Here is a 16,504-nt window from a genome sequence, read left to right as displayed (position 1 = left end):
CTAAGAGGTCCTTAAAATATTTCAATCCCATTTTAATGTTTCTAAAATTGTATTGCTGTAGAGTTAATGGGGACATTTAATATTGTGGTTTTATTCTCTGAAATCACATTATTAAATCAATGGGATAGCTTAAAACACTGACTTAGGGAAAAAATTTGAAAGTATTACCCCCATTTTTTTAAAGCCACATTACAAAAGCATCAAAATTATACTGCTTGTATTTTATACCAATATTCACACTGTGGTCACAACCAAGAATGAATCAGTCACATGACTAACATAATATCCACAGGAATAAGTTAAAATATTGTGTTGGTGTCATAAGTTAATATAAACTGCGGCACTAACAATGAAGAAAGCAAAAATTCTATTTGATTTGTTTTTAATTAACTGATAATTTGGAAATTATTTTAAATTTGAAATCTAAAATTTATTACATGGAACTTTTGGATTATATTCAGTATTTTAGGACCCACTTAAGGCAGCAATTTTAACATAGCTATTTTTATTTTATGCAAATGAGAAATATATTCAGATAATTTCAAAAAGAAATTTTCCTATTATTCATAAAAATTACATGCAGAGAAACTAACCCTGCAGAAAATCTTTTGGGTGTGCATATTACTAACTCTGTTATATTCATTATACCATTCATACCATTTTATTCTCATTTCCAAATAGTATATCAGTATTTTGTTTCTCAAAGTTTCAAAGGAATGATAACTTGGAAAATGCATAAGTTCAGACTATCTAAGTCAAAATTGTGAATACACAGTACAATCTCAAACATAAATTTTATGATCCCTGTGGAGAAATGTGATATACAAGAAAAAAATAAAGTAAAAAGACAAGAGCAAAATAAAGCTCAAGGATCACTTAAATCTCGTAAATAGAGATTCTCTCTCAAACAGAATACCACAAGAAAACAGCTTATCAAATCAATAAATACTAGGAACATACTATGTTTAAAAAAAAAAATTATGGCTAAAACGATATCTACAATACTCTTTGGATATGTCTAAGTGAATTATAAAAGCATTAAGATCAAACATTTTCAAATTTAAACATAAACATCTGGTAGATGCTGAATGAGCTATGCTCCGCCCCCTAGCCTCTATCACCATCTAGTGGTAAAATTCACAAAACAACGGAAAACGACTCCAGTCCTATTTACTGCTGGTGACTTCACATTACCATGGCCTCGGCCTCCCCTCTGGTCTTCCTTCAGCCAGGCATCTTTAGTGCTAACAAAAGGCAGAGTGTGTTTGGCGGGGGGCCGAGGGGGTGCCTCTGTGTGGGGGAGGGCACATCAGTCCTGGAGCTGCCTAGATAAATATAAGATGGAAATGTTTGACAAAACATAAGACCTATAAGAAATTATGTTTTCTTTCATTGCTAAGTCTTGTCCGACTCTTTTGCGACCCCAAAGACTGTAGCCCATCAGGCTCCTCTGTCCATGGGATCTCCCAGGTAAGAATACAGCAGTGGGTTGCCATTTCCTTCTCCAGGTAAGTTATAGATGTGTCTTAAAAAAAAAAAAGGAAAACTAAAAAGGCTGAAGTGTACATAGATTTCACAGGGAAACCGGAACAAATATTGACTGTGCTTTTTGACATACAAAAAAATTTTATTTAAATATAATTTACTGTTTCAAAAATAATTTATTTATTAGAATTGGACTAAGATTGTCAGTGTTAAAATGTCTAACTTATCAAGAAATGTATGGGATTCACATGGCAGCTTTTATTTTGAGTATTCTTAAATTTTTTTATAAGCTACAATAATGAGATAAAAAAAATCATCTAAAATGATTTAAGAAAATGGTGTAATGTGGTTATTAGACCACCTAGCCTTTCCTTGTCTCATTTGGAAACTCAAGATATGGAATTAAACCAGAAATTCCTTTCTTTCAAACACCTTCCTAGGCAAGCATTCTTAGTAAGTGGCCAGCTTCTCTTTGAATAATGCCAGAGAAATCTGTTGACTGCAGCAGCTCTCAGAAACAAGCCACCCATCAGATTAGATCACCTAGGTTATCAACAAGAGCCTAGAACAGTCGACCAGACTGGCCAAAGCTTCTAAGTCTCGCTTTAAACGTTACAAGCAAGACTTTCCAACAACACTCTAGACATGTTTACAGGGACACAGATATAAACACACAGTACTTATAACTAGGGCTAAGAGATTCAGTATACCAAAGATAACTCAGCTCCCTAACCTATGATAGCTTCCAGGTGGCGCTCGTGGTAAAGAACCCGCCTGCCGATGCAGGGGACATAAGAGACTCAGGTTTAATCTCTGGGTCAGGAAGATCCCCTAGAGAAGGAACTGGCAACCCACTCCAGAGTTCTCGCCTGGAGAAATCCCATAGACAGAGGAGCCTGGAGGGCCACAGTCCACGGGGTCGCAAAGAGTTGGACACAACTGAAGCGACGGCTGCTGCTGCTGCTAAGTCACTTCAGTCGAGTCCAACTCTGTGCGACCCCATAGACGGCAGCCCACCAGGCTCCTCTGTCCCTGGGATTCTTGCGCACACACAAAAATACACCTTAAAAATCACTTCCCTTTCTTAAGATTGTTACTACTATCCCACAGCAAAATACCTTCAGTAACAGTGAAGCCATCTGTCAATTACCAAAAATAAATTCTGTGTTTTTTCAAAATGCCACATCAACTGTATCTTTAGATGTTTATGTGCTATTTTATGCAGCTGGAGAAATGCCAATATTAAACACAATGGAAAAAATGAATGTGTAAGGAGATGAAGACTGGGCCAGACACTTATGATATAAATTTGGAGTCGCCTAGATCAGAACTTCTCAACTCCATCGGACACAGTGTACTCTTTCTGTGAGATATGCTTCAACGCATTTTTAGTAGTAATAGCGCAGGGGCTTCCCAGATGGTAAAGAACCTGCCTGCCAATGCAGGAGAAATAAGAGACATGGGTTCGATCCCTGGGTCAGGAAGATCCCCTGGAGCAGAGCATGGATTCTTGCCTGCAGAATCCCACAGAGAAGCCTGGCGGGCTATGGTACACAGGGTCACAAAGAGTCAGACATGACTGAGAGTCTAAGCACAAACGAGCACAACCAGTAGTGTTAGTCATCAGTCACGTCCAGCTCTTTGCGACCCCCGTGGACTGTAGCCTGACAGGTTCCTCTGTCCAAGGGATTCTCCAGGCAGGAATACTGGAGTGAGCTGCCATTCCCTTCTCCAGGGGCTCTCCCCGACCCAGGGCTCAAACCCACGTCTCTGTCCTACATTGCAGGCAGATTCTTTACCATCTGAGCCACTGGGGAAGTTCAACGTATTTTTAGTACATTTATAATATAATCTATCTATACATGCATACCTCACTTTGTATGGTAGTGTGGGACCATAAAAATGAGGACTGCATCACTTTATCGTATCCAAGGAGGCTCCGTACCCTTGGATTTGATTAACACCATCACCATCACCCAGGCGCCTGAATGGAAATGCAGAGTCATCCACTGGCTCTTCCTTCCTTCCCCCCACTAGCAGCCCTGCACCCAGTCTTGCAAGGCTGCCCTCACACGCCGGGCACACACTCGGCCTCCACCCCGCACGGCCCACGGTCAGGCCTCGCTCAGGCTGGAGGCGGCGGTGTGAGCTCCCGGACCAGCAAGGACCGCGAGCACAGGAAAGCCTCGGCCCCGGCCCCACTGTGTGCAGCTGAGAGGGGAAGTGCGCCCACCTCACCCTGAGGGTAAGCTGCCAGCACTTCTGCTAGGAGCCTCGAGTTTCCGTTCTGGCCTAGGCCCGCACACACTCCTTTCTAGAACTTCTAACACTACACAGTTATTTTCTAATGAAATAAAAATAGCTAACTTTTATTGGCATTCCCTACAAAGCGGGCATCATTGTGAGATCCTGACCTGTATCAACTCCCTTCATGCCCTTGACAAACTCCAAGGAAGCAGTGGCATTACCGTAACATTCTCAGGGACACACAGGTCAGAGGGCTATTGCTGGGATCCAGACTTAGGCCACCTGGCTGCAGAAGCTCTGCTTTCAGTCAGGCTCAGAAATGATGTGAAGCACACGCCTTAAGGTGTTACTGATACGACCAAGAGCCTTGCAAATGCTTTACGTTACCAAATGCTAGACACAAGCCACTGCAAATAAGGTTGGGAATGAAGTTAAGCAGCACTCTTAGGCAAAGCCTCAATAATTCATTTACTAAACCTGAAAGATTATACTCACTATTAAGAGAACATTAAGTCCATCAATCACACTTATTTGGTCATTTTACTCCCTCACAGTTCAGACGAGGGGGCTTCCTTCGTGGCTCAGCAGCAAAGGACCCACCTGCCAATGCAGGAGACACGGGTTCAATCCCTGGGTCGGGAAGATCCCCCAGGGAAGGAAATGGCAACCCACTCCAGTATTTTGCCTGGAAAATCCCCCATGGACAGAGCAGCCCGGCAGGCTACAGTCCATATGGTTGCAAAGAGTCGGACATGACTTAGTCACTAAACAACAATTCAGATGAGCATATAATTCATGACCAAAACCCGGCTACTTCTGAGTGTGGAGGTGTCAATTACTGAGCTGGCACAGGTGTAAACTGAGACAGTGTAAACAAACCTGGACATATGGCCCCTGTGCTCACAGCACATCTGAAAATTCATGTCTGTTAGGACTGCGTTACCCAGTTAAACAAGCCGTTTAGGACAAGGATGGAGATCAAGAAACCCAGCCATTCCATCACCTTGAAGCCCCACTGTGAAGTCTCCTCTGTCCAGTTTACCAGCACAAACTGTGAACCCCTGGGTGCTGGATTCACAACTATCCAACAAAAAGCTCTAATGGAGGTTTCCTGGGAGTGTGGATAATGGTTTCTAGGTCAGTGCTCACTGCGAATGGCTTTGTTTAATAGCACAAGAAAGAACCTTCCCTGCTCACCAAATTCAGTACTTTTGCCTTGCCAAGCATACATAATCTAAATTTTAATTTACATTCTCTCTCTCCTCTGCAGCAAAACCATCACGAATCTGTCACATTGTTAACAACTAAGTACAAAATTTATGATTGGTGCGACTTCAACAGGATTTTAGAAAAGGAGGCTGCAGCATTCAGCCTTCCAAGGCACAGGTCTCTGCAGAGACAACTAAACAAACTGGCTGGATAACAAAGGGGTCAGGATATTGGGCCATAAGGGTACCGGTGTCAGGGAACTATTATACAGCTAGGGTCAGATAATCGCCGCCTACGAGAAGTCTGCCAGGCTCCAGAAGAAACAGAACATGGGAACCCAATGAGCCTTCTGGTCATGATACAGTCACACAAGTGGAACCACACATCCTCAATCAACCCGTCTGTGCCCGCCCTGGGAATCAGACAAGGGCAACACGCACAGCTGCACCCTGAGCAGCCCATTCAAGGAGCAGACACAGAAGCGGGGCCCCACCGAGTCTTCCTTCTAATGACGCCACCTGGTCTGCGAAAAAGAGCCCAGAGTTCACCGCTGTGCTCCCAACATTAACTGGACAGATATGTAGCTCTCTACAGCATGAAGGGCCCAAAACCGCAGAAAACCTTCTCAGTCGCACCGCCAAGAGATGACCACACAACACTCACACGAACCAGAGGAATATGCAAGTGTGCTTAGCTAGTAGCAGCTGGCTAGGCAGCGAAGACGGCTGAGTCTGCAAATTTCAGGTATGGCTTACTCGTTGGGCAAAAAAAATAAACAGGAAAAACAAAAAAAAAAAAAAGCAAAAAAAACCCTGCATTCAGTTTAACCTCAGACAAGCTCCCTGCAGTCTCCCCGCCACCAAAGCTCCCCCTAAAGCTGTGAGTGCCTGCTCCTCCCACACATCACACAGCTGAACAAGCGACATCTGTTCATCAGAACAACTCTGGGAAAATCTATCGAGCTGATAAATGTTCGCACACGAGGCATGGGGGAGTCTTCTGCCTTATACATGAGTTATATATATATGCCTTATATGTGAGTTGACTTGAGTTCCGTGCTAGCAGAACCACCTGCTGGTGGCCTATCAAACATACACTGCACATCTGTTTGATTATCAAAGAAAAGGGCATGCTGACCAGAAGTAAAGAACGTCCACATCAAAAATAAAGAGTAAATGCCTCTCTTCCTGGGTCATCAATGCTGGTGTTCTGTTGATGATAAGACTCTCCTCCCAGGTGCCAAGTCCATACTGATTCGCTGTGTATGTGCGGATTTTTTTTCTTTTTTTTTGAAACCTTGAAGGAATGCATCCCTGGATTGTTTTATGTTCTTTGTTCTGACATCAAACTGCACTGAAAACCATGTTTCTTTGGAGCGATTCCTCAGAGTTATCTGAGAGGCTGTGCCCCAGAATTTATTCCTCAGTTTGGCTCAAATAAAACTCTTTTCCATTCCTATTACAGGTTCTTTATTATTTTCCTCAACATAATCAAAATGAAGTATTTACTCTCGACATCCGTTACGTCTCATTCTGACTGAAGCTTCTCTCAGTGGCTTCTGAAGAACTCGTTTTCCTAACTTGTTCAAACGATTTACTAAAAAGCTGAGCAGAGTAGAGTGCTAAGCAAATAAATCGTCTCATAAAGCGGTGTACTATCGTCTAGCAGGAGTCCCGACCTCTGGGATCTAACCTCTGGGATCAGAGGTGGAGCTGATGTGAAAGTAATAGAAATAAAGTGTGCAATAAACGTCACGGGGCTGAGTCGTCCCCAAGCCACCCCTGATGCCCAGTCCACGGGAAAGCTTTCTTTCAGGAGACTGGTCCCTGGTGCCGAAAAGGTCAGAGACTGCCGCTCCAAGGGACTCATCCTGTGTGTGCTCAGACGCCCAGTCATGTCAGACTCTGCGACCCCCGTGGACGACAGCCCGCCAGGCCCCTCTGTCCATGGACTTCCCCAGGCAAGAACACTGGAGTGGGTTGCCATTTCCTTCTCCAGCGGATCTTCCCGACCCAGGGACTGAACCCATCATTCTTGCATCTCCTGCACTGCAGGTGGGTTCTTTACCAATGAGCCACCTGGAAAGCCCAGGGAGTCCATCGCATTTATCTCTACCCACAGGACCAGGTACAACAGTTGGGGGGACATTCCTTGCCTCTCTCCCATGTGGATAATACATATTCACTCAACAAACATTTCTCAGTGCCTGCTACAGGAGTGGGCACTGGGGAGACCAGAATAGGACAACAAAGATTGCCACTGCCCATTCTGGCTGGGATGGATATTTAAAAAGGCAACATAGGAAGAATATGAACAACGCCAAGACACTAGAGACATGCCCGGAATTAGTGACAGGTGAGTCTTAAGAGCAGATGGGAGCAGAATGAAATAAAGAGAAAGGATATTATTTTGGAGGCTCAGAGGGATAAAAGAAAATAGCCGCTTCTGCCTCATGGCCATCTTCTCAAAAAACTATGCCTACAGGAGGAAATACATGCACTGAGATTTTATTTTTGTGACAGTGAGTTCTCAATTTTGACTCTTTGCTAATATCACAGACTGAAATTCATTCAGTCTGATTCTTAAGGTTATATCTATTATTAGCAACAAAGAAAATTTTTTTGAGTAATTCAACTAACTAGGCATTCGACTCATGACTCAATATTAGTGTCTATTTCAAAGCGAGGTTTTTGTTAGTCTACAAAACATGTAAATATTGCTCACATCAGTTCTTTTTAAAAACTGTCACTTCTGCCAATCTTCCAGTAGGGGGAGATACTGTAACAGACATTTGTGTCTCCAAACACAACTTTCGCATAAAGGGGAGCACACAACTGCCAATGAATTCCTGTGTCTGTTGCTCATTTCAAGAGTCTTTACAAAAAAAAAAAAAGAAAGCATTGTTTTACAAAATAGTGGGTAATTATGTCCTAAAGACATAAATCCTGCCACCCTCTTCCACTACCCTAAATCAATGCACTGACTTTGCCATCTTAAATTATTTTTACCAAAAAGCTCAAACATGCCACGGTATCACGAATTACGAACACCTCAGCATGATGATCAAAACGCTCACACTCTGTCCACCCACCTCCGCTGACTTTCCTTCCCAGGCTGGTGCCTTTGGTCACACCATTCTCTCTATCCTGAAGGACTTTCTAGGCTCAGTCTAGACATCAAAGAGACATCCAACAAGAACCACTTGAGATACCAGCTCCTTCACAGATCCTTTTAGATGGCAACTTTCAAACTCACTTCCCCTTTTTGGGCCACACCGTGAGGCTTGCAGGATCTTAGCTCCCCGACCAGGAATTGAACCTGGCCCCAACAACGAAGCACCAAGTCCGAACCACTGGACCGCCAGGGAGCTCCCTAAACTCACTCCCTTTTAATTTCTCTATAGTTTCCTACAGTGTTTCTAATGGGTCTTGTACTAAAATTCTCTGTATTCGTAACCCAGAGTATTTCTCAATGTCTGGTAGAATCCTGTTGAAACCATGACTCCCCCCAACACAAACACACACACCATAATAAATCACTTGCCAGAAAAGCCTTTTTAATTTTTTTAAAAATTATATAACCCAGTAAATAGCTCCTGCAGTTAAAACAGGTTCATCAAAAATCTTCATATAATGACTACATAAATTATGGGATACTACAAAGTCATCAGTTCAGTTCAGTTCAGTCGCTCAGTCGTGTCCGACTCTTTGTGACCCCATGAATCGCAGCACACCAGGGAGAAATAAAAAACACAATTATATAGGGCTAACGTGAGTAAGTACCAAGACAGCAAGTGAGAAACAGCAAAATGTTCTGGTGTGGCTAACCGTCCAACAAAGTCAATGGGGAAAAAATTGGGGGATAAGGTTATAACAATAAAGTCACTTTTGTACTTACTTCGAAAAAGGATTTGGGGGCAAGGAACAAACTAAGACATTTATAGAAATAAGTAAACCGACTTTTACGGCAATCGTTGACAGGCTGGATGGAAACTGACTGGAAACAATAACAGACACTGGAGGATTCCACGCATTAGACTCACTCTATTTGAAGGACAAATACCCAAGGGATGTTTATATATAACCAGCCCCGGCACTGACGAGGCAGAGTCCGACCTGGAAATGATGCTGGGGAAAGGAAATGTGTGCGTGCATGTGAGCATGGGGGGTGGGCGAGGGGTGGCAATCACACTGGGGGTATGTGGAGGGTTTTGAGATTAACGGGGATGAAGTCCTATAGTATCTTAATCTTCAGAGTTCCACAGAGTGAAATGGGAATAAGTTGAGGGAACACAGAACTACTCAGCATAAAACAAAGCATCCAAAAAAAAAAAAAAATCAGAGACAAAACCAAAATAGAACATTTATTATCTTTTTATATTTTTTTTAAGAATCCTGGAAGAAGGAAATATGTCCTCTAGCCATTATACTACATCATCATTTATTATTTATTTAATATTGAAACTGGTGTCCAGTGTTGAATAAAGCCAAGTTATCTGTGTTGTTAACCATCATAACAAAATACTATCTTTTAAATACACAAAATATGATCAATAGTTTGTCAGGATAAAAAATTTTTGCAAATAATAATAAGATACATTATTTCCAATTCTAATAGGGAAAAATGTTTACAAGCTTTAATCATCACATTTAAGCATATCCACAAAATGACCAGCAAAAATCTCGGGGAAAATACAAAATGGCAATGCAGGGTGGACTTTACATCCTGCAATGCAATAGCTCTGAGTCACAAACATGCCCAGGTTTCCACAAGCTCCTCACTCTGGGACACCTGAGGCCAGTTTTCAAAATCTGACTGACACAGAGGGTGAGGTGCATAAATAAAGGAAGTCTCCACTCTGAGAACTTCTCTGCTACAAAGGAGTAATGATAGACAGTGTAAGAACAGATTTATATCATTCACTGACATCCAATGCAGAAAAGGAGTGATAAGAGAAGACAGGCTGAAATAGAAACCTAAGGGCCCAGAAGTCAGACCTCACGGTTTTTGCTGCATGGGCCCCTGACGATACGCTCGCTTTTCCTCTTCGGGTTTTACCTGATCTCTGTAAGCTCTAGCTCTATCCTCTCTCTCAGTCTCTCTGATTCTCTCCTCTCACTGACACCACCCTCCTAGTCCTCCGATCGTCACAATTTCTGCTCTCGGGGCACGAGTCTACAGACAACATAGTGTCCAAAGCCCCAACAGTGACTGGTAAGGGCCAGGAGGCAAGACATCTGGAGGGAGGATACAAGTTCCTCCAAGTGTTGTCGGATCAGAGGCTCCAAAACAGCACGGCCAGGATGCTCCCCGCAGGCCACATTTCTGACACACCCAGACGCTTTTGACAGTAAGAGTTCTGAGCCAAAAACATGGATTGTGACTGGCTTGCTGAAGTAGGGTCTTAGAATCTGCATATAAAGCTCCCCAGGTGGTACTGATGGCCAGTCAAGTATACGAACAATGACCTGAAAGAGTCACAACTGCTTCCGAGTTCCCAGGTGACTGGAAGGGCAAGAAGGGCAACCCAGAAACACAGGGGAAAACAGGTGGCAGCTTCAGGTTTTCCTTAAAACCCTCTCAAACATTTTCTGAGAAACCACAAGGGACTTCCCTGGTGGCCCAGTGGCTAAGACTCTTGAGTTCTCAACGCAGGCCCCGAGTTCAATCCCTGGTCTTGCTGCAAATAAGAGTTCACATGCCGCAACTAAGACCCAGGGCAGGCAAACAAATCAATATTTTAAAATAAATAAAAATAAAAAAACATAAGACGAGCCCTTGCCCCACTGGCAATAAGCTCCTACGGCCTAAAGTTCTACCAGCGCAGACACTCTGTGTTGAGATATGCAATCTCAAGAAGACAAGATAATCAGATAACTCACCAAGTTTTTCCTGGATACCTAGTTTTCATCTTCCCTAATTCCAAGACAAGCACAGCCTCTAACCACTAACTTTACCATTCTTCTTGGCATCTAGAATCATCATCACCTGCATCACTTAAATGCCTGCCATCTCCCTCTGTCAAAGTGTTAGCTGCTCAGTCATATCCAAAAATTCTTTGCAACCCCATGGACTGTAGCCTGCCAGGCTCCTCTGTCCATGGTATTCTCCAAGCAAGAATACGGAGTGAGTACCCTTCTCCAGGATACCTTTCCGACCCAGGGATAGAACCCGGCTCCTGCATTGCAAGCTGATTCTTTACCATCTGAGCCATCTCTACCTTGGATTAAAACGTGACATGGGCATGCAACCAGATTTCGTGATGAGAAAATATACTCTTTCTGTGTGCCCAACAAGGACTGTCTGATGCTTGATGAATTAATGAATCAGTGTTCACTGTTCATGGGGATGTAGGAAAGATCTGCTGAACCAGAGAAGGAATCCTAAACTCTTGAGTTTAAACTTCGGCTGCAAAGTCCTGTCCAGCTACCTCCTCACTTGAACAACTTGGTTAAATCCTCCCAAGCTCTCTTCTCTCGTCTGTAAATATAGAAACAGCTGGTCCTCAGATGGCCCCCAAGTAAACTGGGTGCAAAAGGGTCTGATACAAAGAGAGCCCTCCTCCGTCAAACGTCTGGGATGCTGTGTGCCTGAGCTTCAGTCCAGCCCTTGCTGGAGAGCACTGCTCTGAATCCCCCAGCTTCCTGCCTAGACAACTCACCACACAGCAGAGGTCACAAACCAGCCTTCCTCGAGCCAGCACAGTCAGGGTCTGTTTCAGCCCACAAGACATCAGGCCTACAGAAGCATCTGACTTAGACGGCAACATGCAGACACAACAGAGCAGTTAAGAGGAGCCGGGGCTCCAGGAGAGGCTCCGTGGAGCGTCTCTGAGCCTTGGTTTCGCATCTATTAAGAAAGAGGTGGAACCCAGCTCATGGAGCTCTTGTGAGAGCCCCATGAGTTAAAACACACAAACACAACAGGTGTTTAAAATGATGCACACAAACACCATTCGAGGTTCCGACAACACTGACCTATCCACAGAGGAGGCAACGAGGGGCGCTGACAAGGTCTAGCTGACAAGCAGCTGCCCACTTGGGTGGGCCCTGCGTGCTACACTTCACAATTCCTGGCTCCCCGAGGGTCTCACACTTGTCTGGACTACCTGCTATCAGGGGACCACCCGTACGTAGGGCTATCCCTTTGGCCTTGGGCTTTGCAACTCCTGGTATTAAGAGGAAAACGAGCAGATCAAGTAAACTTTAATGTAATGATCATTTCCATCACAGTCATGCTCCACACACATGTGGAGCACCCCGTGGAGAAGGCAAGAAGCGTAAGAGCACAAGGGGACGATGAGTGGGTGTTTCTGAGACTGTCAGAATAAGCAGAGCCTCCTGCAATAAACCAAGGAAGCCTCCAGAGCCAAACTGTCCATTTAATCAGCACAGTGACATCTGAAGGACTCTGCCATGAGCCCTGGTAATCATCCTTATATCCATTTGTACTTGTGTTTGCCCACCAGATCTGCCTACAGCTGAAGCTAGCGAGCCTCTGCAAACACACGGGGGCTCTTAGCCCCAGTGGTCAAAGCAGCAGGAAGGACTCTATATAGGCCCTGGGGAAGGATGGGGAATGGGTGCCCCCAGGCAGAGTCAAGTGAGAAGCTTTCCTAAACCAGCTCTGGGTCCCCAGGGGCCTCTGCTGAGCTTATTAAGGATCAATAGTGACTACTGCCACCTGCAACACAGGAGACCCAGGTTCGATTCCGGGGTCGGGAAGATCCCATAGAGAAGGGAATGGCAACCCAGTCCAGTATTCTTGCCTGGAGAATCCCCATGCACAGAGGAGCCTGGCAGGCTACAGTCCGTGGGGTTGCAAAGAGCTGGACACAACTGAGCGACTAACAGTTACTACTGAGTCTGTCTATAAGACGCAAAATAAGTAAACACACTTCAGGAGGAAAGGGACTTGGGTCTGAGTTAGTCACCACGTCATCCCCAGGGCACGGAATACCTCCTACTACACAGCAGGTGCATATAAAGCATCTGAAACAGCCTGGGGCACATCGTAAGTATCTAAGTAAGTACTACTGACTACTATAACTGCAGACGCTTCTTACGTTTTCTAGATCCAATTAAATTTGACACATTACACTATGAGTCCACAGTGTGGGCACCTGAGTGAACACACCTGCAATGCAGCCGCCTGATAAACAGTCTCCCATCTGCTCAATGTTCTGTAAGGACCTAAATGGGAAAAGCATTCGAAAAAGCACAGATAAACGTGTAGGTGTAACTAAATCACTCGCTGCATACCTGAGAGTAACACAGCATCGTTAATTAACGACACCCCAACATAAACTAAAAATTAAAAGAGAGCCTTCCAGGGCACAGTTTCTTCTCTGTTTCTGAGTCACACACTTTGATGACGGATTTACAGACGAATTCTGAGTACTTCCCCCTATTAACTGCACACTGTTTTTCAGGGGGAAAGACACTGGAGGCCTCCCTGGGACGTGACAAGTGATAGTATAAGGCCTGCAAGGAACCAAAAATCAGAGAGGGCCCTGCCTCTCACTTTCAAAACAGTAATATTAGCATCACACATTGAGCAAAAGATTAACACGTGATGAGATTACCGAGGTCCTACTGGTGACCTATTTGTCAGTAACGCTCAAATGTGGAAAAATTAATGTGGGAAAAAAACCTGTCAATAGCAGCACCTCTTATGTGACAGATGGGGTCGGGGATGCCAGAATGCTTCTTTGCTCAAACGCCAGGTTCACATTTCCGGGGCGCCCCAACCACCACCTGCTGGGGAACAGCTGTCCGCACTGCGTGGCTGCTGCTGACGGAAAGGGGGGCAGAATCTGCCAACCCCAGGTGTGCCTCTCTGATCTGCCCGTTACTGTGAGCTGTAAGCAAGTCAGGCCCCAGAGACTCGGGAAGCTCTGACCTTCCCCTGACTGCCTACAAGAATTTAGACGGAGGATCTCTTCCCTCAAGGGCGCTGCCAGCGCAGATACGCGCCCTGCAACAGGAACTGGCTGCGCAGACACAGAGGGACCCAGCACCGTCTGTTTGATCAAACGCCTCCTCCCCGTGACCCATTGTCTCTCTGCAGCAGAGCAAACATCAGTTCGGCAAACGCTTGCTCTTTTTCATCTTCCTGAGAATCTCCTTCCTCCCTCTTGAATTCCCAAACCACTGCCCCTAACATCTTCTGTCTTTAGCTGAAGATGGTGTGTGAGGTGCTGACTTCTGCCATTTTGGTGAGTTACTCAGTTTTCCTGGCCTCTCCCACATACACCTGCTGTTCAATTTTTTCTCCTGTTAATCAGTCTCATGCCTAGAAGGGCAGAGAGAAGGTCTGCGCCCCCCACAACAGCTTCCTCTTAGGAGGGTGCTGCAGAGGGAGCTGGTCCTCTCTGTCAGAGGTCGGCACCTCGAGCAGCCCTCCACCTCTTACATGTTGAATTTGGCAACAGCAAGGTGTGAAAACAAAAAGCACGCAGGTTGTTGCCTGGGTGTTCATTTGCCAGATGACGTGGCAATGCTGGGGTGGGGTTGGGGGGGAAGGTAGTAGAAAATTTCAAGAAGGAAAAAGAAAAAAAAAAAAAGGCACCACACCTTTTTTTGGATCGCTGAAAGAAAGGAACTAACGCGGAGGCTGGCCCAACACCACGGAGATCCGAACACCTCTCTCTTCCTGCTTGTTTCCATTTCCCAGCCTTGAGTGAGTTCTGACCAACCAGTTCGGCAGCGTGACAGACAGTCGACCTCCTATCTCGTGGTTTCTATCAAGTTCCTGATTCTCATCTGTTCCTGAAGACGAGCAAGAACCCTGAGTCTAACAGTCTCCACTTGGAGCGTCCGCTGAGACATTCTGAAATGGTTGTTGCTTGACTCACAGATGAAAGACTACAAACAGGTAAGGAAATAGCCTTTCCATGAAATAACTTCAGCATGTGTGAAAGGGGCATGAGAACGGAAAAGGAGATTTCTGGGCTTGGCAGTGACCCTGCTGAGTAGCATAGACTCTCTCCATCCTCAGGAAGTTACTTTGGGTTTGAGAACTATAACCAATTGATACAGTAACGTATTTGCTCACGCTGGTCTGAGGATCCAAATCTGAAATTTTACCACTGATGATTATTTAGGATTTCTGATTGTGGCTGTCAAATTATATGTGATGAGAAGCTATCAGAGAAAAAGCTTCAAAGGTATTCATCCAGGACAAACATTTCAAAAGCCTGTAGATGTATTATCAAATTGCCTCTAAAAACTGCAAACTCAATTATGACAATAATACTTATAAGTCAGTGTGAATATGTTTTTGCTTACAATTTCATGTATGCATAGGTATACAGTCAGTATCTATTTGTACATATATTTATATAGATAAAAGCTTTTATCTTTGTTATTGGGATAAGTAACCCTATTAAAACCTAGTAAGGTATATATTTACCTTCAAAGTGAATTATAAACATCTGGCCTATGCATAGCAAACTTTAAGTTCATCTGTTACTTATAATGATCTAGGACTAACCAGCTAAATTATTTTTAAAAACCTTAAACATTATAAATTTAAATTACACACAGGGGTACCATTATACATCCACACTGTCAGCAAAGTCAACCAATCTCATGCCAGAAATGTTCTTTTTTTCAAACAAGAGAAAAATGAGCCAAAGGTCACACTGGTAAAACAGAAAGAAAGAAAGAAAGAAAGAAAACTATAGCTTGTACATTCTCTTCTTAAAATATACAGACTTGAAAACAGCTTTGGCAGCAGAAAAATCTAGGTAAAGTTAAAAATAAATAAAACAATGTATTCACTCTAAAATATCAAAATAACATTTTATGATTTGTAAACATAAGTAAGTTTCATACTTCAATAAAATCTATAAACATACACATAAGAGGATGCACACATATACACAATCACACACTTACATATAAACTACATTGCCATTTTATAGCACTCACGCCTGTTATGGCTGAGTAAGGAAGACATGAAGGGTCACCAGATGCTCAGAGTGTGAAGCCCCAGGGAGGGAGAGGGGGAAGGGCGGGGGAAAGAACTCCTGTTTCCTGAGACGCAAGAAGGGCCCGTTTCACACTTGAGGAAGCAGGCCGACAGGATGCAACCACCCAGTGGGCCTGGCATTCCATTTGGGGCAGGGGTCTGACCCCTACAGGTTTTCAGTCCGCCCAGCCTTCCCACGGCTACACTCCTGGCCCCGCCGCCCTGCCCGCCAGTCACCAGCCCTCCTCACTGAAGCGTGTCCTTCGATCCTCTTCAACCACTTCCATCCGCAGTCACGCACTTGTAGGATGGCACTTCTAATTCCCCGGGGAGAACAATGTTCAATCTAATGCTACACACACACACTGGAGAGAAAAATTATCCTAAAGAACAAGTTATAATCATCCCTGACATATTTAAATAGGATACCACAGGGTGAAGGAGCGGGGAGTAGAAAGTCTCCTAAAACCAGGAGAACGGGGGCGGGTGGGGGTGAGCGCGGAGTGGAGACACACAGTAAACCAGCGAGGAGCACACCAGAGGGCAAAACACCAAGAAATCACCTCCAAGAGGCCAGTGATCACACTCC

General features: G+C 44.4%; 2 protein-coding genes across 9 annotated transcripts in view; one reads left to right on the top strand and one right to left on the bottom strand.

Annotated features, from left to right (window-relative positions):
• The window catches only part of MED12L (mediator complex subunit 12L), a 347,579-nt gene that overhangs the window by 141,165 nt on the left and 189,910 nt on the right, over positions 1-16,504 (bottom strand). The gene's annotated exons all lie outside the window — the stretch shown is intronic.
• The window catches only part of P2RY14 (purinergic receptor P2Y14), a 62,236-nt gene continuing 59,772 nt past the window's right edge, over positions 14,041-16,504 (top strand). For all 4 annotated transcript variants that reach the window (XR_006335325.1, XM_043874767.1, XM_043874763.1 and 1 more), the window contains exons 1-2: positions 14,041-14,158; positions 14,617-14,817. The gene's annotated coding sequence lies outside the window, so the exon portion shown is untranslated. The remainder of the gene's footprint in view (positions 14,159-14,616; positions 14,818-16,504) is intronic.

Source organism: Cervus elaphus, chromosome 19 (assembly GCF_910594005.1).
Source record: "Cervus elaphus chromosome 19, mCerEla1.1, whole genome shotgun sequence".
NCBI lineage: Eukaryota > Metazoa > Chordata > Mammalia > Artiodactyla > Cervidae > Cervus > Cervus elaphus.
The sequence above is the reverse complement of the archived record's forward strand: the minus strand, read 5'-3'. Positions and strand labels throughout refer to the sequence as shown.